At 37.0% G+C, this 24,416-nt stretch overlaps 1 protein-coding gene across 1 annotated transcript in view; it reads left to right on the top strand.

The window, feature by feature from the left end:
- Positions 1 to 24,416, top strand: part of rbfox3a (RNA binding fox-1 homolog 3a) — a 484,791-nt gene that overhangs the window by 32,673 nt on the left and 427,702 nt on the right. The gene's annotated exons all lie outside the window — the stretch shown is intronic.

The following is a 24,416-nucleotide window of genomic DNA, read 5'->3' as shown; positions in this document are numbered from 1 at the left end:
AAAGTTTGAGATGAAGAATTAGATTTATTAGATTAGATTACATTATTCTGGTAATTTGAAAGCCTGAAGTATGCAGTTGTGGAATTATATGAAATTCAGACCAAATTTGGACACTTGTCCACCTGAGTGATGATTTAAGGCTCTGTATTTAATTGGGATGCTTCATTCTATTGTTCAGTCATTCACTGACTATTTGGTCATATTTCTGTTGAAAACTTCTGCTTATCCATATCTTTGTCCTTTTTCCATTGCTATTTTTGCATGACTCATTTTTGACATGTTCTCACTCCATCATCCACAAACCTTAAAACCACCTCCCACCCCAACCATCTCCTTCCTCCTGTCCCCCACTACCCCTCACCCACAGTTCCAGACCGATTTGCCTCGCTCGATGACAGAGCATTTGACAGGCCTGCTTCAGAAAGATAGCACGATTGAATGCAAGTCCCCAGGGTGGGAGGACGAGGGTGAAAAAAAAAAAAAAACAGGAAAGTGGTATTAGCTGGTGAAAAGGGGTTGGCACCAAGAATCAGAGAGGAGATGATGTGGGTGGGATCTTTAGGAAAATGAGAGCGAGGCATGGAGCTTAGAATGAGCCAGGCAAACTGTCAGAGAAAGAAAGTGTGAATTGAAAGAGTTAATATCATTAAGAATCATGAGAATGATTTTTATAATCACCCAAATCATCATATGAACACGAATATATATTTTAGCATATAACTGTTATCCAAATTGTTATTTTGCCATGAAAAAAAATCATAGTTTTCGTTGATACTTTCAATTTTCATTGTTTTTGTTGATCTTTTCAACAAAGGAAAGGTGTGTTGAGATGTTTTAGATGCCACTAAACCAAAAAAAAAATGTTAGTGTGAAAGTCACTGTTGTGCAGGAAAAAAAAACGAATAAAAACTTCTCACAAAAAGCTAATTTTTAGTCAAAAATAACTTAGTGTCACTCAAATGACCTATTTTTAAACAGTGATTACTAAAGAACAGAGTAAGGGAGTACTTTCTTTGTTTTAGGTAAAGAATGGAATACCGTTTTTCTTATGTGTACATAAACACAGCATGCAATATTTTCTTGACCTTGAAAAATAGGGGTTGCCTGTTTGGATAGCACTTGGGACTCAAAAGGTTAAATGGTTTCGCCTTTGTACGTCTCTATAATGGTTAAAATAAAACGATTGAGGGACCATTCAAGCTCAAATGTTTTCCGCAACTTTTAAAATATTAATTTCACATTGCTAACTCTCCTCTATACCCCAGTATTATTTGTGACTTTTCTTGTATTGAAAATGAGTGGCTTCTCTGCTTGTCAATCATGGCCCATTGATCCATCTGGTGGTAAACTTTGGTGACAGGTTACAAGACGGAATTTCCTTTTTTCATCCCAAAGAGATGAAGAAACTCACCAAACCACTGTAGATACCGGCTAGAAATAAACTAGAGGCAAGAGCTAAAACATGCACACTTTCATTTTTCTCCTCATCGTACTCTTGTGTATGTATTCCATATATATTTTTGTTGCATATTTTTATTTCTTTCTTGTCTGCCACTGTCATCGGCTTTGCCTCCTTACTTTATTCTCCTTTATTTTTCCTCCTCCCATCCATCAGCTTACCTCCAATCATCCCTTGTGCACCTGACAGCTAAGCAGGGGAGAGAAAGACTCATGCAGAGGATGGTGTGCGTGTGTATGTATGTATGTGTGAGCTTGGGTGTGTGAAGAGGAGGGGTCTTCATATTCTTGTAAAGGGCCTGGACATTGACAGCTATGGGAAAGGACAGCTGACCCTTCTTATTGTGAGACAGAGGGAGGGGAAGAGTTGACAGGGCTGGAGGGAAAAAAAGACAAGAGAAGGAATAGGGAGTGTATGAGCGACTACCGAGCGCTATTAAAATGTCCATTCATTTTTACAATATTCTTTCTTTGTTTGTTGTTCCAATCCAGCTCCCGATTGGTTTTTAAATAAAATCGCGCGTTTATTCCATTTTAACTATTTGTGCGAAAATTATGACTCCAGTGGTGCAAAATTTACAATCACATATTTACAAAGGCAACAAAAAAAAATCAGATTTAAATATTCTTAAAACAGTTACAATAAAGCAGCTAGGGTCTAAAGAACTGAAGAAAACAATTTGGAATGTTTTGTTCTTCACTGCATTAAACCAGACAGCATTTCCCATTCCTTCACTGAGCTCCTGTCACAAGCAGTCAAGTCAAAGGAACTGTGGTGTTGTTGAGCTTTGGATCCTTGTTTTCCAATTAAGACACATTAACATCTTCCCCTCAATCCACCAAAGGTCTGCACATAGAAACCCAGGGGAAAATATCCAATACTTTGTTTAAATTCTAATCTTTTGTTGTACCATAATCGACAAAAGGACACTCACACCTGCACCCTTTGGTCATACTGTATCTTTATGGGAAAAAGATGTGCAGTTTAATTTACAATGTATAACTTCTTGTGTGGCAAAGTTTGCAGGGGTTCTATGCTTACATCTGTACATCAAGACTACTACAGTGATAACATACTGTAGTGCTACAATATATAAGCGGTAAGGATGGACATGCTTTCTAGTCTACATTAAGTATGTAATAATCTGTAAATATGTTTTTCAGCTGGTAAATAGCTTTTTTGAGCAGTATTTCTCAAAAGGGCATACGGGTACCCTGATGGTGTGAAAACACTAAATAGCTTTTTTGAGCAGTATTTCTCAAAAGGGCATACGGGTACCCTGATGGTGTGAAAACACTTTTGGGGTATGTGAGATTTTCATGTTTTTTTGCAGATACAGTATCAGCTAATCTAATTTCCCTTAAATCCTCAAATATAAGACACAGTTATTCCCCCAAAATGAGGGCCAAGTGTATGGGAGCATCCTATAAAAGGTAACATAACAATTAGATTTTTTTTTGTGATCTGTCACTCACATAAGCCAAGTTTTGACACAAAGATGTGTATTTTTATATCGTCCGTATTCTTACCTACAATAATTACGGACGATTTAGAGAATGACAACAGGTGGCAATTAGCTAAGTGACTGTTGCAATTTAACAGCAGCTAGTGAAAGAAACGAGCAAACTCACTCAACAATTGAGTCCTTGTCCACACACAGGAACATAACTAAAATGGAGAAGATCATGTAAACGTTTTGATGTCTGCAGCTCGTTCAAGTGTGGTAAGCTGTGTGCACACTTTGACTCATTTATTAATTGTGGTATTTTGGCATATACAGTACAAACAATCTTAAACTTGGTGAAGCATGGATGTTGCGCAACTTTGGGTGTATGTGGCAAAATGAATGCGAGCTAAATCATGAGGAAAAGGAAAAACAACGACTTCAAGTGCATTCACTGTCACATTTTCACCTCATGTGCTTTATATATATATATATATATATATATATATATATATATATATGTATATATATATATATATATATATAGTCAAATACTGTACAGTATACAGTATGTTTTAAATATAATTGTACATCTAGTTATCAATAAATTACATTACATGGGGGATGGTACAGGGTACTTCTCTGGTGGTCGCCATGTCTGTGATAGTTACTGTCAGCAGGCGGAGGAATGTGTTTTGCTTTATTTACCGTAATGCCCCTGAAGCTACCACAGGCGCATGGAAAAAAACTTACACATGGTTCCTTTAAAATGATATATAATACATGGAAAGCCGTGTTTAAATGTTGGCACATTTATCATTCCCCTGAAAAGGCTGGTGGCTAACATACTAGAATTTAGAATAGCGCCATCTATTGCAGTAGATTCACATAAACTTATGCTCACCTCACTGCAAGTAAACATTTCTACAAACTTTGCTATTAGTGAGTCATTAGTCCATTTACTTCTGAGGTAAAAGCCAGAAACTCATTTGTGTGGAAAAAAGGTGATTTTCCGCTCAGAGTAGTCAACATTTTGCATGAAAGGTGCTCATGACAAAAATCACTGTTTAAAAAATGTTTGCCTGTTTGAAAGAATTTGACCCTGTCAGGTCAAGGTTGCTATTAACAACTCTCTACACAGAGATGAGGCAGACGCAATACAGGCTCTGTCAGCCTGCAGACAGAGTGAGGGTGGTAAGAAAAAAGAAAATCAAAAATGTACATATGATTTTCTTCTTGAACCACGCACACAAACACACATCCTGCCTGCAAGAAGATTATTTCAGCCATTTGTAGGTTCACTTGAAGGTCAGAGGCATGTTGCTTAGCTACACTAGAAATGGAAAACGTTAAACTTAGCAGGGATTTAAGAATTAGCTTTGACATCCCTCAGTAATGTGAAAAAACGACAGGCTAACCTTTCATGCAAACTATTACATTTAATCTTAGATTGGTGTGGAATCTGCTGAAAAATGTATGAACAAATTACTCAAATCTTTAAAAACTGCTTTGTGCAATTGTGTTCATTTTTCCACTTATGCTTTTTATATCTGGGGAGAAATTTATTTTGTGTGTGGTTTTAGACAGTGTTCCTCAACTGAGGGGACGGCTACCCCTGGGGGTACTTGAAGGAATTCCAGGGGTACTTGAGATTTTAAATAAAACAAACATGCAAATATCCTTTGACAATAATTATTGAATGAAATAAATGTTTCAGGACAATACACATTCATAAAATACATTGTATGGTCAGTAGGTTAATTAATTTTATTGTTTTTAAAAGCCAGATTCTCCCTCTTATTTGAATGGTTCGACCCAACTTGCCAAATGCCACCTCTCGTTACCTGTTCAGTTAATTATTTATTTTTATGAACAGATCTCTACTATGATCCCAAAAGTTGAATATTTTTCTGTGGAAAAATATGCTTTATGTTTAATATCTGATTGTGGACAAATATTGGTTTGCAATTATTTATATTTGAATACAGGTCTTACACTTTATCTAATTATTTTATATTTGAAATTGACTAAAAAAATAAGTTATTTCTTTTTGATAACAGATCTCTTCTATGAACAAAAGAGGACACTTTATGCTGATTCTAATTTTTGTGGCCCAACACAAAAGAAGTTTAAAGGGACAGTGTGTAAGATTTAGACTGTTTTACACAACGGGCAACAGGAGGTGCTGCAGGTGGTGGGGCATTTACCATTGTCCGTAGCTATAACAAACATGGCCGCCTCCGGAGAAGTGCCATCGGAGAAGTGTAATATAATTTAATGATAACTCGACCTATGATTATATTTTGAAATTTAAAATCATTTAATTTATTCCTTTTTAATGAAAAACGGTCTCAATCTTACACACAGTCCCTTCAAAGGGTTCCAAGTTTAATAAATCAGACTCTGATGGCATGTTTAAAGTCTTTTTTTTAAACCCAAAAATGCTTTGCACTGGTTAATAAAATTTGATTGATTGATTAATTGATTGATTGATTGATTGATTGATCAATCTGATTATTTTGCGCCTCCTCTGATAAATGTGTTTTGGTCTTCCTTTCACATTGTTGTCTGCTGCATCATTAGCCACCAAAACATGGAAAATCCATCATGGCAGCACTGATAATTCAATTAATCTATCACTTAATAAGTAAATCAATTTAAGCACCTGTTTAGCCTGTTAGTACAGTATGTTTCCTTGTAATCTCTTGGAGAAAACTGTACCAACAATAATTTCGATATTTGTTTTAATTTGTTTTCTTTTTGCATCTTATGTTGTGCTAAAAATGACTATGATGACCGCATGCTTAATACAAACTATGAGCACATTTGGTTTCATGTCTTAAATCCTGTTGGATTAGTTTGGGGGATTTTGAAACCAAAAATGCCATAAGCAAATGCAAAGGCAATATGTCCTGTCTTCCTCTAATCCACACTCACACACACGTACTGAATATGTGTTTATCAGTGCATGAGTTGTGATAATACATATATATTTTCTTCTACTCATTATTTTTATCCATAATATAAAAACGAGCCTTTGTATTCATATCCGACCGAGAACCTTTGGTAACATAAAAACGTTCCAGCAGTGGGGTTGGGTGAGAGGGATAGAGCAAAGTAACAATACGTCCCTTGAAATTAGACGATTGATGAATGGCAATTTGTGTGGGATTTGATTTCCAGTCATGAGTCATAAGTTTGTTTGAAGAGGAGCCAGTAGATTGTATCACTCTGCTACTGAGGTGGGAAGAAAATATGATCTGGAAGTGCTTATGTTTCATGGAGTGCTGAATTGATAATCAGTGCCATACAGTCTGTTTTGGATAAGTGTGTAGGACCACATTGTGCACCATGGACATGAAAAAAAATATGCTTTTGTTATTGCAGTAATATGTTGATTTTAGTGCCGGTATAGGTATATCTGTAGAGTTAAATCAGTGGTTCTCTAAATGGGTCCGTGGCCTGACTGCCGGATTTCCCTGAAATAATTTGGGTGTTTTGGAACTGATTTAGTTTATTTTTAACCTGTTACAGATTTGTTTGGCTTGGTCTTTGTTTTTTGTGTCGCCTCTGGACTTTGTTTGATCGTGCATTTTGTGGTGGGGACGGATGGTGGGGAGCAGTTGCTGTCGGTGCGCATGCTATTTGTGAGATCTGGCCCAGGAATGTCTGTGAGTTGTGTTTTCTTCATTGGATTGTTATCATTTATACTAATATGCCCAAAGTTAGGCATTTGTTTGTCCGAATTGTGACTGTAGATAACATGCTAGCTCATGTTAGTTTTTCTCTTCAACATTTTATAGTGTTGCCTTGTATGTGTGTAGCTAGTTAGCCTTTTCATTTGTGCTAGGTATTTCCTTTTGGTAAACATTATCCTATGCAAAAGTTTTGCATTGATAATCACACTCATTTGCATCGAATTAACTTTTTTTTTTTTAAAGAAATGTCATTTGTAAATTCATTTATATTCAGTTATATATTGATTTAATCTCCACAATTTAGGTGCATTTTGTAAGATATATAGTTTAGGCACATGGGACTTACTTTATGTTTGGTGTATTTTCTTTTCTTTACAGTTTTACATTATAAATGACTACTGACACAACTAAATTAAAAAAGAGTTACAGTCATTTGCTCTTTGCGGTCTGTCTACATAGATAGAAGCCATTGTAACATCTAGGAAGGACAGAATATTGGATTATCAAAAAAATAATGACACTGTGTGTTATAAGGAGGTGTGCCAAATGATTTTTTTTTTTTTCTAAACTTCAGCATAGCTGAAAAGTAAAAATGTACTTGTTGTCAAAGTTGTTCGCGCAAGAAAGTTCTGAGGGACAGTCTTCTGGTTGACACAGGCTTTTTATATACTCCCTGGGTCACCTGGGGGGGGACTATTGATATTAGCTGGTATGCATTCTTGACCTGAACTCGTGCAAAAGGCTTATTCCCTGCTTTAAGCACATACTCTGACATTCATCCGGGGCTCCTAGAACCACCATTAAATATGTAACCGTCGTTTTGTTGAACAGTTGGATGTCACAGGAAATAATTGTATTAAAGGATCAAAGACAGGTACCACAACAACCTTTGAAACAGAATATTGTATTTCTTTTGATGATCGATGTAAATTCCGAGCTTTTTCTCACAAGTACATATTTATTGCAAGCTTTGTAGAAAATAGTTGTTCAAAATGGGTTTAATAGCAATTATTTGTGGATTTTTTTAAATATATTGGTCTAATAAACAGGCTCCTGAAATTGGCCAAAATCTCCCCCATTAAACAAAGCACTAGCATAGTGCACACAATACAGGGATATGGGAAGAATACCAAAAAAACAAAAACATTATTCTGTAGCCTAGCAAATATGCATAAAATATGCAGCTGTGTGCATAATGCAGAAGTACCCATCTGGGAGCCCTTGACCTTCATTGGCTCCCAGTCTCTCCTCCATGTGGCCTTGAGTGGCAGCTTGACCTTAGCCTGAGCTCAAACAACTCGCCCCACCCAAATAAATCCCCAGCACCCCATTTTGGTGTCCTCTTTACCTGCAGACCTGACTTCATCTTGATTATGGCGAGACGTTACAGTCGAGAGCTTTTTATTGCTCCGTGATCTTCACTGCATTTCATCAAAACTTTCGAGAGCTGCACAAATGAGATATTTCACTTGTTTTGGGGACTATTCAATCTCTAGCACAGTGATTTTTAACCTTGGAGAAGGTCCTGAACCTCACCAGTTTCAAATATGCATTCACCGAACCCTTCTTTAGTGAAGAATAACCTTTTTTTAAATTCAGAAATAAGTCTATATTTTTATTATTGGTGTGCAAAATGAACCATGTATGCAAATCATGCAAATAGGACACTAACTCCCATCACTCATCTGTGATACTCTACATGTGAAACCATTTTGTACAGTACATGTTTGTCCAACCATTTTCTGTCAATGCTCGACCTAGTATGGATTGAATATTAAAAAAGATATCACATGACGCGCTACCACATCAGTCACACCTTGATTTCTGAGTGCACTACATTCTCACAGCACTGATTGGTCAAGCAATATAACATGCTCATCTGCAGCCAGTGCTGGCCAAGTGGGGCGTGTCATCAGGAATTTTTACACGATGAGTTGGGGAATGCCGTGACCTTTGCAACGAATTCTCTTCCGAACTTCACTTGAGCAATTCATCAAACCCTTAGAGTTTGATGAAACCAATAGAGTCAAATCGTTAAAAAAGACTTGGCTCATTCATGAGCATCAAATCATTGATGCTACTTAGCACTCACTTCATAATTTAAATTAATGCCATCTAAAGGATTGGAGTAGAAATACACAGACGGACAACTGTATGATTGTTCAGCTTTGGCAGTTTATTGTCAAGTTTTGAGTGTGAAGCTTTCTGTTTTGTTTTCCCATGTTCCAATGTATTAGCTCATAATAAATTGAAGGGGTCAAGTGCCCAACACTTCTGGTTTACCCTGTTTTATATCCCTTTCGATATTTGGATGGCCCTTGTGAAGTGAGCAAGTAATCTCATTGAGAGTTGATGGTAATTGCAGGTGTTTTCATGTCCTCCATTATATGCTGCTTTTAATATCCTTGCTGACAAGAGAGCATGACATGAAATTAAAGCTGAACTCGGGTCAGCCGTGTGAGATGAGCTATCAAGACCCAATCACTTTCAGATAGATGAGAGGAACAGTTGAATCAACAGTGTGTTCGGGAAATCAGGTCCTTAAGGAAATCAAATATCTCTTTACCAACCAAGAAAATCTTCCAAATAACCATACTGTATGTTTATAGCAAACCAGTTTAGACCTCCATCATGACTGCACTTTACCCAAGGAACATAAATGTTCTGATTATGTGCCAGCTGCCTTTCCGGAATCTGCCGCCAGGCAACGCTGGTTGGTGATGAAAATGAAGACCTCTTGGACTCAGGCATCTCATTTGGAAAACGATTTATTTTATAGTTTCATACTGCTGATGTTAATTTAGACTCGCATGGATGTTAATTTAGACTCGCTCATGCGGTCAAGATGGCGAGAGCCCACATGGCGCCTTGTCCTTGTCTTTAAACACTCCATCCCTTCCGTTCCTACTCAAATGACATGTTCTGGCGAATGTGGCCCCCAGTCATTGGTTCAACTGTTAGATGAGGTCAGATAGTCAGGGGTCCAGTGACCCCCAGCCTGCAAGGCAGGCCCAAAAGGAATGACTTCGAAGTTACATTGACAAAACCTACGACAACGAGACTAAGGCAAAATACTAAAGAAATTAATACAAGTAAATGAACATACCCAAAATACACTTCACCAGCATAAACAATAGGAATTGCACAAATTGGGCGGTGTTCCGATAATACTGAATAGCTAATAACAGAGAGGATTAAACAGGCAGGACTCGACCATTCTATGCAATCTAAATGTACCGAGAGAAACTACATTCCTCTTTATGCCTTTTATACATCAAAATATAATGGATGTGATCTGTTGAAATGACATATTGTCAGAGGGTCACACTGTGAAAATTTGACTGTTATATAAATAACTGTTCATTGTCTCTTCTTCAATGGCAGTACATGACAACATGTCAGGGGATATGTGACATTTTAACAGGGTTTCTGCAGGTATCAGCAAATATATTTTCATGCGTTAATACATTTAAAACATGCTGTGAAGGAAGAGTACATTTTTCCTTTCAAATTTAGAGTAAATGAATTGGAAGTAACATTGCTAAATATTGTCATAGTTACTTTGTAAAACATTGCATGCCTTTTATTTGTTAAATAATATACAGGCATAGAAAAGCAACAGATAATGTTACATGATCTATCTTCTGGAGTTGCTGACTAAAATAACACTGAACGATACCGCTACAGATGTAGTCCCAAAGTCTGTTTGTTAAATAATATACAGGCATAGAAAAACAACAGATAATGTTACATGATCTATCTTCTGGAGTTGACTAAAATAACAGTGAACAATACCATAGATGTAGTCCCAAAGTCTAACAAATCAGACATGTATGACATGGTATCATTTATTGTCCCTCTTTGTTTCTTTAAATCCAGACATTTTTTTTTATTTTTTTTGCACTGGTTAAGGGTTACTTGGTTAAAAATTCAAAACAATATTTCGCAAGTGGTTCATCGTTGAATAAAGGTTGAGAATCATTGCTCTTGAGTGTCAGTCCACCTATGAATGGCCTGTGAAATTAAACAATAATATATTTATAATATATTATAATATATTTTAATCCATTGGAATGTTGAGAAACTCTGCGATGGGCTATTTGGTAATTTGTACGACCTGCAGTGTTAAAGTACTTACGGGAAAAATCTTCGTATTGAGTATTCAAGTCTCATCCTCTCTGCTCAGAGCATACATATGTTTGCTGCTTGGATTTCTAGCAATCAAAGTTGTGATTTTCTGGCTGTGCCCCCCCATGACTTCTACCCAGGCATCCTTCATATCTCCATGTGGAGCTGTGAAATCTATTTAGAGCGTTTAGAGCAGCTACAGGTCCCCGACACGCTGCCTGAAGCCTCGGGGCTCACACAACCGTATTAATATCCACACAGTGGAGATTTGGCATTTGGGTATTCTACATGACAAAGTGCCTTTGATACCTGTTAGTTCCACCATGAAATGAAGAACAAAGTTGAAGAAAAATCCCTGCCAACAACATTTGGGAGGAAAACACCTTGTTGCAACATTGTGTTTGGTTGTTGGGCAAATGTAGTTTCTCTTCATATTTATTTATTATTTTGTAGAAACAACCCCCTACTGGTTTGTTTCCACACCTTGCTCAGCTACAGTACGTTAACAATTTTAATGTCTCCCCTGTTATCTTCAGTCCTACTTTCCCTTCGGGTTAGTAGCTCTCTGGAGTGATGGAACTTTTCACAGCTTTTTAGGGGAACTTTCCCTCTCTCCAGTGCTTGAAAGTACTACATAGACATCCCACCTCCCACACCCCGTGAGGGGCTGTGTGAGATTTTTAAAGGGGTTTTGCTGGTATCAGCAAGTCTAATGTAAGTCTAATGTCTAGTTTAATGTTTTTTTTTCTTAGTTTTTTTGTTTTTGATGTCGTGACAGGGGCAGGACATTTTTCTTTTCAAATCATGAACAAATTCATTGGAACAAGAAATGTACAGGTGCTGAATTGTTATATAGTGACTCCTTTGCAAAACTTTCCGTGCCTTAATTTTGTTAAGTTTTATTTCCATGCACATTGTCACCAGTGAAGTAACTTGCCTGACCGGCCAGAAATAAAACAAATACTGTCCTGTTACTGTGCATGATTTAGCATCTGGAGTTACTGAAGCTTACAGTTACGGCGACTAATTCTGTTCCAAAGTTTAATAAATCAGACACACATCATAAAGCACCTGGTTAACGTCATGTCATTTTTCATCCCACCAAATATGCTTTGCACTAGTTTGGGGGTACTTGAACAAAATAAGATATTTCACGGGGCTGTACATTAATTGATAAAACAAATAAAAATAAAAAATAAAATAAACTTTGTGAACCATAGTGTGGAATATCAAGTTTTCCCTTGTAATGTATTTTCTCTTTGGATAAACATATTAGTACTAATAATAATTATCATTTATTTATGTATTTATTTTTCCTGTGGACATAAAATTTCTCTTTTAGCTTGTGTATATGACACATTCATTCATACAACAATGGCATAGAAACATTTTGGATACATTATCTTGTCAAATAGACCAAAATGCGATTGAAAATTGGTTTGAAGGAGAGTTGAGTCAGCTGCCGAGGTTTGCATTCTGCAAGCAGTCGCCCAAAGTATAAATGAGAGTAGTAGAAATTGCATGCATTTTTCAAAATGGTTCAGCAACAAAATAATTGGTTTGTTTTTTGTTTTATTTTTAAGTCAGTTTGTTAATTTGTTGTTGAAAATAAATCCCACCATGACATAGATTTATAATTTAGTGAAATAGTCCAGATTTGTTCTGGTCCAATCAAATCAGTAGCACCAGCCAGAGAACAGCAGGTCCAACAGGTGCAAACCAGCAAACAGTATAAACAGATTTGATCCTGTTTTTAGGTCTGCATGACCACTGTTTCTACCCAAGCAACTAGAACACATCATAATCTTTCCCTAAGTAATGCCTGGTGGAGTTCTCATGGGAGGAGAGATGACAAAGCCTTGTTTGGGATTTTATTCTGAGTAACAGAGATGGCATAAATCGAGCAAATGAAGCTTATCTTCTGACAGACTAAATGAGGGATCCCAAGACTACACTGAGATTATGATGTTTATTCTTTTGCGCCTTTTATTGGCTGTCTTAACAAGTAAAGATTTTGCAAGGGGGAAACAGAAAATCTAAATGCTAAAGCTCAGCATTCAATTTTTTAATGTTCCAAACTCTCTTTGTGAAAACGAGTCAACAAATACACAATGAGTCATGTATGTATAAGGTTATATAAAAAACAAATATATACGTGTGTGTGTCAAATTTTGGCATATTTCAAGGAAATTTTCTGTTCCCATCGCTATTCTGCATAAGCATGAACCCACTCAGTCAAATAATCATAAAAATGTGGCTCTGGGCACCAGTTGGATGTCATCAAACTGTAGGCTACGAACGTGTGTGACATCAACTTCCTGAATCATCTCACAAGGATACACAGCAATGACATCAGAATGTCATTTGGACTAGCTACATGTGGGCGAATTATCTCTAGTTGAGGGAAAATAATCATAACCGAAGGACTTGAAAAGCTGAATGGCAGGATAGCAGATGTACAAATATCTTGGAATTCCACAGGCAAATATCAATCATGAGGACACAGCTTGGAATGCAGCAACAGCCAAATATCTAAGGACTGTGAGGAAGAATAGTTTGCTGAGGGGCTAACATTAACACTTGCCAGTAATCAGATACATCAGATCAGATGCATAATTCCTTGGACACTGGAAGAGATACAAGACACTTATATCAAGACAAGAAAGCTCTGTACAATGCACGGAGGGTTCTACCTTCACGCTAAAGCTGCATGTACACAATGCAGAAAGACAGGGCTGTGGATTAGTGAGCGTCCAGGACACTATACAGGAAGAAAACAGGCCTCTAAGGATGACTCAAGATGATTCCCCGTCGGGATGACCTGCTTAATAAATGTCTCAGGTAACAGAAGACCAGTAAGAAGAAGGAGCCAGATGGACAGTCATGGAAACCCATGCCTTTGCATGAAATGTATCACCATCAAATTGAAGTGGCTGACATCATCAAAACATACCAATGGTTGTAAAAGGCTGAACTGAACTGAAAAGTCTTACAGGACAGGGTCTACAACATCATGCAGGATTTATTTATTTATTTTTTTTTTTTTACACAGTCAACTATGTCAATAGCACACTACTGGAAGAGCTCGCAATGATTGAAATAATGCCATGAGCACGACTGACATTACGTTCACGAGATAGTGGTGGCTCACAATCTACCTAATGGGACCTCACAATCTACCTAATGGGACCCCTGATCTATAAGGTCCAGATGTGTATCTTACATGAAGTGCAGTTAGCAAATTATCACAATGTTTTTTCATGCACAACTTGCAAGCAGCACGGCTTGTTCTTGTCCAATAACAAACACAGTTGCCATCTGGTTAGATGCTAATGACCGCTGCAGGCCATTAGAGCAGCCTGTGATACAGCACAATATACACAGTTCAAATGTTTAACACCTGTTTAAAAGAGGTTATTTGTTTCGGGTGGTAAAATAGCTGATTCAGTGAATTGAATTAATGAGGCAACTAATTATTCTTAACTAATTATTGATGTTGAAACCTATGATACAATAAAAAAGCACCTCAAGAAAGATCTGTCTGCTTGGTTTCATTTGGGTTGTAGGTAAGCAGAAGCCTAAGCCATCGTAATATAATATGGATATAACTCATTTTCGTAATATGAAAAAAAAACTTTACAGATGTGATCAGATCTCAATGTTTCACAGTATTTAATGAATTATAACAATATATTTCTCCCTGGTTTTTGTTATTGTTAACAAAAAGTGAGAGTGATATCACAGATCATTTATGTTTACGGGTGAAAGAAATATTTGTTGTTGTTGTTTTGAATCATTTTAAATGTGTGCTCATAGATGTCAATGATGTGTGGCTTCGAAAGAGTGAATAGAATTTGTTTATTCTAAAATATGCTCTCTTTTTTTTCAGTCATTGCTAATATATATGCCATAGATTTATTATTTTTATTTTTTTTACAAATATTGCCTACATCGTAGCAAGTTTTGCAATACGCCTTTGCTGTATTGCAATGCATTGCAATACACTTTTAAGACAAAATACCTAGCACTAGTATCCCAGCTTACTGAACAAAATTCAGGTTGTCAACTTGTCACAAAACACAATTATAAGATCCTTTCTCACAAAATTACAGCCCAAAACCTGGACAGATAGAGCCATTATCACTGGAAGATAATTTTCAAATGTTATGTTTAGAAAAGTTTGGATTGTTTGAGACAGCAAATAATGACCCAATGAATTGATGTCCTACTGAGATCTTTAGCTGTTTTTGGATTTAGGAAATTGAAAGAGTCTTGGATAAATTATGTAAACCATTGTGCAGTTTGAGCTCCGGTTGGCACTACAGGGCTCCAAAAAGCTGGGCAAACAGACTCAGAGGCAGCTTTGAATAATAACAATTCTATTCTATTCTATTCTATTCTATTCTATTCTATTCTATTCTATTCTACAGAAATTCTGTCTGCCTCTTTGTTTTTGTCCATATTAGTTCATCAAATAACTTTAACTACATTTCTGTTGTACTCCTCAAAATTTAAAAATGGTTCAACCTACCCGTATTTCTGAGTGGAGAAAGTTCGATTCCAATATCCTAATAAGTTTGCCCAAAAGGATAAGACCATTTGTGGTTACCCTTTGCTTTGCACTTTGAAAAATAATGAGCACATTTAAACTGCATGAAATTCTGTCCAGACATGTCTGACAGTTGTTTTGTTTGGTAAAACATGTTCTGTTTTGCCCTATAAGCACCCTGCAAAAAGTAAACGCTGTTGAGAAAATTAGAGTATGATGGCATTTACCATTAACTTAAAGTACTGCATGTGTTGGCAGCAGTCTTTTGAAGGCTGGAGTTGGCCTCACTTCTCCCCATAAGCGTTGCATTTATAAAAGCGAGAGAGAAAATAATGCTGTTTGCCGTCTGGATTCTTGCATTGTCATTTTGAACTAGTTTAGCATCTCCCCATGCAGCTTGGCGGTGGATCAGGGGACTGAAGCCCTGGCATTATCTTGACTTTTAATGAGCACATTTAGCACTAAATAATGGAAATATGAAAACAAATGCATCTGAAGTCTCTCCGTGTATTGCACCACCTAACTTGGTGTTGGATAATATAGTGCCGATTGCGACAAGTGTTTCTGGAAAATCATATGTGAACAGAGGAATTCCTTAATTTTTTAAAATAAAGAGCACATTATATTATATATATATATATATATATATATATATATATATATATATATATATATATATATATATATATATATATATATACATATATAATTAATCGCTGAATACCACCTATCACCATAAAAGAGGCTCGATAACAGTCACAATAAAAAAGTCCTCACAAATACGGTTTTGCAAATTTGTCAACCAAATTCAAAGCCATTAGCATTAGAACAAAGCCTCTAAATTAGGTGCACACATTGTTTCTTCTTGATCATGTTGGGTGCAAGCCTTCAAGATGACAAGCTAACCTTGTGCATATGTGTGTTGTTTGTAGCAAGGTTAAACCTGACTGAGCACCCTTGAGCTTCATGCCAGCTAAGAGGCAGCAAGCTAATAACTTCAATTATCTCAGGACTTGCCTGCAGGCTACTGCTGATAGGTGGATGGCGTTGCCTTATCTGTGTTTTCTTTAGACTTGGGGGTTTGCAAGGAGCTGAAGCCAAACATCTGGCAACAGAGGATATACATTTGTGATCGCCTTTACTTACAGCCATACACTTGGAAATACATAATTTCTTGCAGAATCACACAAAATTCATCATAAATGACTGCTAGATCATATTCATTAAACTTTAAATTATGCATCAGTGCAACTTTTTTTTTGTTTGGTTAGGTGGTTACTTCTTGACACAATTTGAATTTCAACAGCTGACCATAATTTTAATAGTCGTTCAATAGAGCTGTCGGCTGTGTATTAATAAAGCAAAAAAAATCCACTAATTGACCATGATAAGCCACACGGGTGACATGAAAGACAGAGAATGCCAAGAGTGTGACAAGCAGTAATCAGATCACAGGGGGGCTATTTTGAAGAAATTAAAATATAAAACATGTTTTCAAGTATTTAACTCCACGTGTCCATTCATACTTTTGATGCCGTTAGTGAGAATCTTTAATGTAAATATGCATGGATCAAAGAAAATGCATGGAATAAGAAAGTGCCATACAAAAATTTGGTCTGTATGTCAACGCCCTCACCACTCCTATGGAGTGAGATCGCTGTTAAAAAGATGTATGCTTATTTAATCATTCGTAGCTGTGACAGTTATAGCTTATAGTATGTGTCTAAGGCTACGTTCACAAAGCAGGGCTTAATACTCAATTTAGATTTTTTTTTTTTTTTTGCGAAGTCTGATTTTTGGGGTCACATTTAAAAATAAATTTGAACTGTAGGTGACCCGTGTTTGAATGTTTAAAAGCCCCAAACTGTCCCACGTGCATTGAGGACATTGTGATGTGACAGAAAGCGGGCGTGCTTAACATGTGTACTAAAGTACCTGGCCATGTTGAAGTGGCTATCATAGTGGAGTTAGAATTTTTTGAACTTTTTGTTAAACTTAAGGAGTAAATTAAAACCGGGAAGTGCGAGGTTTTTTGTCATGGCGTTTTGTGCAAAGCCAGCAACGTCTCCCTCACTTTCCCTGAGTATAAGTGAGAGAGAGAGAGAGAGCGAGAGAGAGACAAAATACACCTTTAGTCTCCCTTCATTAAGTTGTCTTCGCCTCGTCCGCTGTTGTTTTGGTTTTCCCAACCTGCTTGCTTCTTTTTGAGCACAACATTTTAAAGTTTGTCGCTTGTTTGTTATGTGCGAGTCAAATGAATTCGACCTAGACGTTCAGACTGAAGTCACATGTCAAAAGATCAGCTATTTATTGGAGTTAGTAACTCATACCGAAGTGGCCTCGGTTGAACTTGAAAAAATGATCTGTGTCATTCGCACTGCCATCAAGAGATCAGATACATAGCCTGCAGTGTGAATCTAAATTATGTGAGTATGGACATTTTTCTTGTGAGTACGACTCGAAAATGTGTGGCTTTAGATATCTTACTTTTGATTGTGAACCAAAATTGTGTGTGTTTGAATTCTCGTGACTACAAATATAAATCTTGCGAGTGCAAAGTCTTTTCAATACTGCTCTCACTTGTACAACTACGAAGATTTACTATGCACAAATTCATGCACAAACCTCTTGCGTGGATTGTCGTCTGTGCATACCTGTGAGCATTCGTCACAATATGCAAATTAATATGTCGTCACACCAGGGAATGAAGTCATTCCTACAAGTCCTCCACCACACATGCAATCAAAAATAGAATGGCAATGGCTGATGCCAATAGCATGAAATATGGAGCTTTCAATAGCTCATCACGCTTCAATGTTAAGGATAACGAATGCTCATTTTTTTGTGGGCCATTTGTCACCATTTGGAGTCATACCGGCTCACCACATTAATAAGTGCTTCGTGAAAGCAAATTTAGCATGTCAATTTCCGAAAAGCTGGTTAAAATTTGCAGCAAATTTTCGACTTTTCAAATATAAAGAAATACTTTGCAAGCCCGGCAATTGGCTGGCAACCAGTTCAGGATGTCCCCGCCTACTGCCCGAAGCCAGCTGGGATAGGCACCAGCAAGCCTGAGACCCTTTTGGGGATAAGCAGCTATTGATGGATGGAACATCGCAAGCCTTCTTTGTTTACCAGCCTTCTTTTTACAGTAATTTGAACCGTAATTATAGACTTAAAAACTACTTCGCTTTTTGATGTTTTGTTTACCACGTATATAATAATTTTAGGCTGATAATCTTCTGTTTCTCGATAAAGTAGTGGTTCCCATGTACGCCGTAAAGTTCCTGTTTGGAGTCTGCATGTTCTCCCCAAGCCTGCGTGGGTTTCAGGCTCCTTCCCACACTCCAAAAATTGTACGCACACAGCTGGGATAGGCACCAGCAAGCCGGCGACTCTTGTGAGGATAGGACGGATGGATGATGAAATCGAAACAACAAAAATGAGTTTGACACCACTTCTGCTCAAAGAACAGCTCAAAAATTGAACAATAATAAAAAAAGAGGACAAAATGTATGCTGCGCAATGTGACTCCTCTTCAGAGCACAAGCGGTAATTCTCCCTCTGCACATCCTTCACAGCACATTCTTTTTCATCTAAAAATTTAAAGGCATATTAAATTTCCATTGCTTCCTTTGGGAAATATTCCAAATTTGAATGGATCGAAGGTCGATCGGTGGTACGTGTTCTAATTCCACTGTATAAGTATGCAATGCAGATGTTAAAAGAGACACAATGGAAGTTTAGTCCAATATCTGTCTCTTTATACTTCACTAAGGTATGCAAGTGTGTCACTCCATTTTTAGAGGCACTTTGGAACATACTTAATATTCAACATTCAATAAATTTGAAGCGGGATGAAGTATAAAGCAATGCCTTGGGTCCAGAAATTTGCATTAGTAGTAATGAAGCTAAAGGGGCAAACGCGCTGTGTGAGTGTGAACAAGAAATTGTTTTGGGCTGTGACGTACAAGCAAACCATGTAGTCGGGGAGACGTTTTAGTAGAGAAAAACATGAGACGTTTTATTATTTTCTCTTGGCAATGCAGCGGCCAGTGTGTGCCAAAATCAAGGCTTTATACTTAAAAAACGGAGAAGGACTCGGAGAGGGAGAAAGCGAATGAAAGCTGGCGAAACAAAGTGTATGCATCAGAAAAGTGTAACAACATGAGGCAGCCGACGAGGCAGCCTCGAAAACTAATCCGCGGGGTTTTGAAGACGTGGGGGAAAAGGTGAAGGAGAACAAACTTGAATGTGGAGGTGAAGAGTGGCAGAAGGGACATATCAGACGGAAAGAAGGATGGGATGGGAGAGGAAGAGGACTCTGAGGGCCACGCAGAGGACAGCAAGTAGAGGTTGAAGACTCTCGCTTTCACTTTCATTCCCCCTTCTTTTGCTTCTAATCTTCTCACCTCCTCCAGCCATCATGTCCATTTCTCTTTGCATGAAATCTCTCTGCATATCCAAAGTCAAACTGCTGTCCCATCAGCAGGATTGGTAATAGTGGCGACCGCCATCCTAATGTTTAATTCATTGGTGTGGCGAGGACAACAGGAAACTCAGAAAAAGAGAAGTGGGGGGATGAGAGATTACCATTTCTTTTTTCTGTGGCTTTGTTTTGCGCCAAGGGTAGATAAAATATTAGTGAAAAGGGAAAACAAAGCGGGTAAAAATATATGACGAAACATCATAAATCTTGGTTGAAAAACGAGTGGTGTGTTTGGTGATTATGGAGGTGTCTGCAGGGTGCCTCTTTGGAATAATATTGACAGAAAGCTGTGGGTGTGTGTGCGTGTGCGCCCCGCGTGCACACATGTGGCAACAATCCAGGCACTTTCCTGTCGAGCGCCTGTAAATCAAACCCGGATTAAATATTCTTTTAGAAGAGCAGGCTTAGGCCAAGCACAATATATATACACATGTCATACCTGAGCATAAGATGCAGGACCAGAACAACTTCAAGTGGGAAAAATCTATGACTTCCAATCTAATGTTTTTAAGACATACTGCTAACAATCCTAATGGAACAGTAGGTCAACAAAATGTAATCTTGATCAAGATAAGACCTATTGTCTGATGCTATCCGGGTGGATTTTCACCCCTATAACATCACACTCCCACAGAAAAGTTATTCCCATCCTCTCCTGCTTCAATTTCGAATGACTCAGACTCCTGTACCACTCCCGTACTGTATGTTATCTACATTAGAAACAACTGAATGCAAACGTCTGTTTCGTTCCTATCATATTTTTATCCTGTTCCATTTCAAACCCGTAATTAAAGGTTTAAGTTGACTCCCATCCTGCTGGGATTCCCTTAAAAAAAATTCAGATAGGATTGAGATTGACTGACACACGTTAGGTCAGTTTGCTTGTTCGTTTCTTAAAACCAAGAAGGTCACACGGACATTGGTAAAAGCTAAATGAGGAACAGCGAACGTTAACAGGAAATACAGCGCAACTTTATAGATTAAAAGCACACACACTAAAATAAACAATACAAACTGAAGCGCTTGATGAAATCTTAACACAGAATACATCTCATTTTAATGCCCATTTGTGAATAGATAGACAAAGTCATTGGCTCGGTCTGCTTGCTTCTTTTAATGAAAATATTGTGATACAACATTGGTTCACAAAAGCTGCTGTAGCCTCCTAACCTCTCTCTTTCTCTCTCTCTCTCTTCATATATATATATATATATATATATATATATATATATATATATATATATATATATATATATATATATATATATATATATATACAGTAATATACTGTGACATACCATGATTTTATTTTTGGCATTAAAATTGAATTGGGTGTATTTCTTGTGGACAAACTCATTTTTACTGTATCTTTACTTTACTCTTGAAAGGTTAATGGTAGCCTTTGACTACTTCATCACCATAACAGGTAAACAATTCAAGTGCAATATATCAATGAAAGTATTGGTACAAAAATTTCAGCAATTTTAAAATTTTACTCCAATGTCTACTGGAAATCCACCTTGTAATCTATTGTCTAAAATGTAACTGGATTTTAGGAAGAAAGGGGATTTTGTGTAAATATTGTTATTCATATTTACACTTGATATGTTCACCTGTTTCAGAAATGATGAAGATGATACTGTCTATTAATTAAGCTTTTGAATATGGTAAAGTTAAAAAAAAAAAAAGATCTTATCCACAAAAAACACACCCTCAATTGATTTCAATTACCGGTAAATTGAATTAAAAAAAAAAAAAAATCAACAAAACAATTTTCTTTTTGTCATTCATCTGTGTAAATTAACTTTTAAAAATGGCCTAACGGTAAGTATCCTTACCCTGGATTTAAAAAAAGGGGTTCCAAATCCAGCTAATTTGATCCAGATTTTATTTTTTGAACAAGTGGCCTCTTATGCACCAGATGGTGCTAAAATCTGAAAAACATTGCAAGACATTCCCAGTACATCATGAGGGATAATACTTTTGTCATTGGCCCCTGGGTTCAGATGGCATTTGTGGGGTCAGGTCAGGGATTTTCCTAAAGCATGAATTAATGTCATTAAGTGACACGTTTCAGATAAAGTCAGCATTAAATCTAATTAACACAAAGTTGATGTGATAGACTATATTACCCCAGTATATATCAGCCTAATTGTTCATGGCACTGTATATCTACGCACTGTGTTGTGGGATGGGGCCCACAGGTGTGGGGTTCTGCCAGGCAAGGGTCGAGATGAATGAGGTAGGAATGCAGGCGAGGATGTACGGACGGAAACTTGCAGAGGAATACAAATGCAGCTTCAGATCAAGGCAAGAGTGCTTGAGAATGAGCTGGATGCGACTGACTCGATGACAGTGTAAGTGATGGCGGACTGAAGTTTTGGACTGCCTTAAGCCAAAGATGATAACTCAAAGAAGATTAGTGCTTAATAAAACAAAGAACAGGCTGATGGCATAAAGAAGCTTTTGTATTCGCGCTTTGGTTAATTTAAGACAGGAGGGAATTCATGTCGGGAACATGTCAAGAACGGATGTGACTAATAAACAAACTTGCCGCTGGTTCAAATATTTCACCAATTATGTCTCAGATGAGAAAAAAACAAATAAATAAAATACAACAAAGGGAAATTTGCATACACTTGGGGTACATAGTTTCATTTCATGTGGGTTTTGTTATCTTTGTCTCATGGTAAATAAGCAAGGTGCAGTGGGCTAGAGGGGGCCATTCCACAAACTATTTGCCAAAATGTCTGTTTTGTAAAAGACTTAATGTAGTGTGAAATTAAACCCCTCTTTAAAAAGCATCCTCCGCAGCATCAAAACAGCATGGTAGCCACTTGTGATGCTCAAGCTTGTCCATCCAAAAAATAAACCTATACATTTAGGACAGTTGGGAGGTGAAAAGTGAGTCATTGCATTTGCATTTTGAAAAGAAATTGTTCCCATAGTTGTACGTTGATGAGTAACACATACGTTGTGGTTGATGATAGGACATTCCAAAATGAAGTGCTCATTTTTGCCATGGCACATTCACTCTTTAATTCTTTCGGTTTTTAGAAATCTTTTACAGAAACATTAATTATGTTTAATTCATATACATAAAAATAAAACATGTTTTAGTCAAAACACTTTTAGTCGTGGATGAATTTTTTATATACCAAGTTTTGTGTTTAACAATTCGAAGGGAGTTAACAGCATCAATTTGTATATCAATTGCTCATTTATAATGTACTGTATTTTCCGCACTGTAAGGAATTATGTAGTGCAACATTTATATCTGGGAACTTTTCCTCCAGTGCAATCACAATATAGTAATGCTCAAAGTAATAACACTAATAACTCAAATAATAACTCAAACTCTCAAAAGCATAATAACTCAGTCAATATGACCAACTTTGTTCAACTGTAATCACAAAAGAAACAGGTAACGCTTACTTTATCAGTTCATTCCCCATCTACAAATACCAATCTCAATGTTGATCCATATATAAGGCGCAACATCAGCTTTTTAAAAAAATTAAGGCCTTTATGTGCGTCTTATACTGTGGAAAATACAGTAAGTTAAATCCATTCAATGATGATGAAATGCACATTTTTTGTTTATACTACATAGTTTCACTATATCAAAAAGTTCCGTTTCTTATCCCTCCATGTTTTCTAATCAGTACACATTTTTCACAACTCAGTATGGCGGGAGAAGAGAAGCGTTCAAGTGTAGGGAAGCCATATGGTTGAGGTGCTCAGAATATATGGATAGTACAAAGTAACAAAACTTAAAGACGACAGTAATAGGGCTATGGCAGAGAACAGTGACAGAGCAGCGGAATACTCAGCTACAGGAAGACAACTGGACTATAAGACATAGAAAATGACCTGACAATTAACTGAAAGCAAAATGAGAAATAAATACACTCCCCACTGATGAGGAAACACAAAACAGCCAGGTAATAGGAGCTGTATGCATTTGATTAATTTTTTTCAGTATGAGGCAAGAGCTCAGCTGTAACTGATAAATGATGTTTACATTTGCACATTAGATCATTAATTTTGTTGCAGTTTGCGTGATAAATTGAAAACATTATTAAAAATGTTAGGTGTTATTTCATAACGCAAATTTTGCAAAAATCATATCTCATCTTGTTCTTGTGGACTCGATCTTGTGAGATATCTCGTTTCCTGAAATGTGTTTCTTATATTGTAAATGCATATATGTTTTTATTTATCTTTTTGAAAACACATATAAATACAGAAGACCAAAAAATACATTTCAAGTAAATTACCAATGAGCAACCTTCATAATTTTTTGATGATCAATATTTTAGTTAGGTGAATATATACTGAGTTAGTCTGGTAGGTTCAAAAATGTGTTAACAATACGAACGACAACTATCAGCATCAAAGCGTGCAGAGTAATCTGACAGCTCTCCCCAGCCAACGTGGAGCACTTGAGCGTTGCTAGCCTGCGGCTAAATTATGCTAGAGTCTTCGCTGAATGCTGGCAACAGGCACTGCACAATTAAATGCCAACAAAATTAGATATTTTTTTTTTTTTTAGCATTTCTGTCGAGACTCATCACTGGCCTTTGCAACGGGTTGTACTGTATTAAGTCTGTGGTTGTCTCAACATACTTTCCTGTAACAACTTCAAA

Source organism: Hippichthys cyanospilos, chromosome 17 (genome assembly GCF_059441005.1).
Source record: "Hippichthys cyanospilos isolate Australia breed blue-spotted pipefish chromosome 17, RoL_Hcya_1.0, whole genome shotgun sequence".
NCBI lineage: Eukaryota > Metazoa > Chordata > Actinopteri > Syngnathiformes > Syngnathidae > Hippichthys > Hippichthys cyanospilos.
Note: the sequence above shows the minus strand (reverse complement) of the source record. Positions and strands in the feature narration are given on the sequence as shown.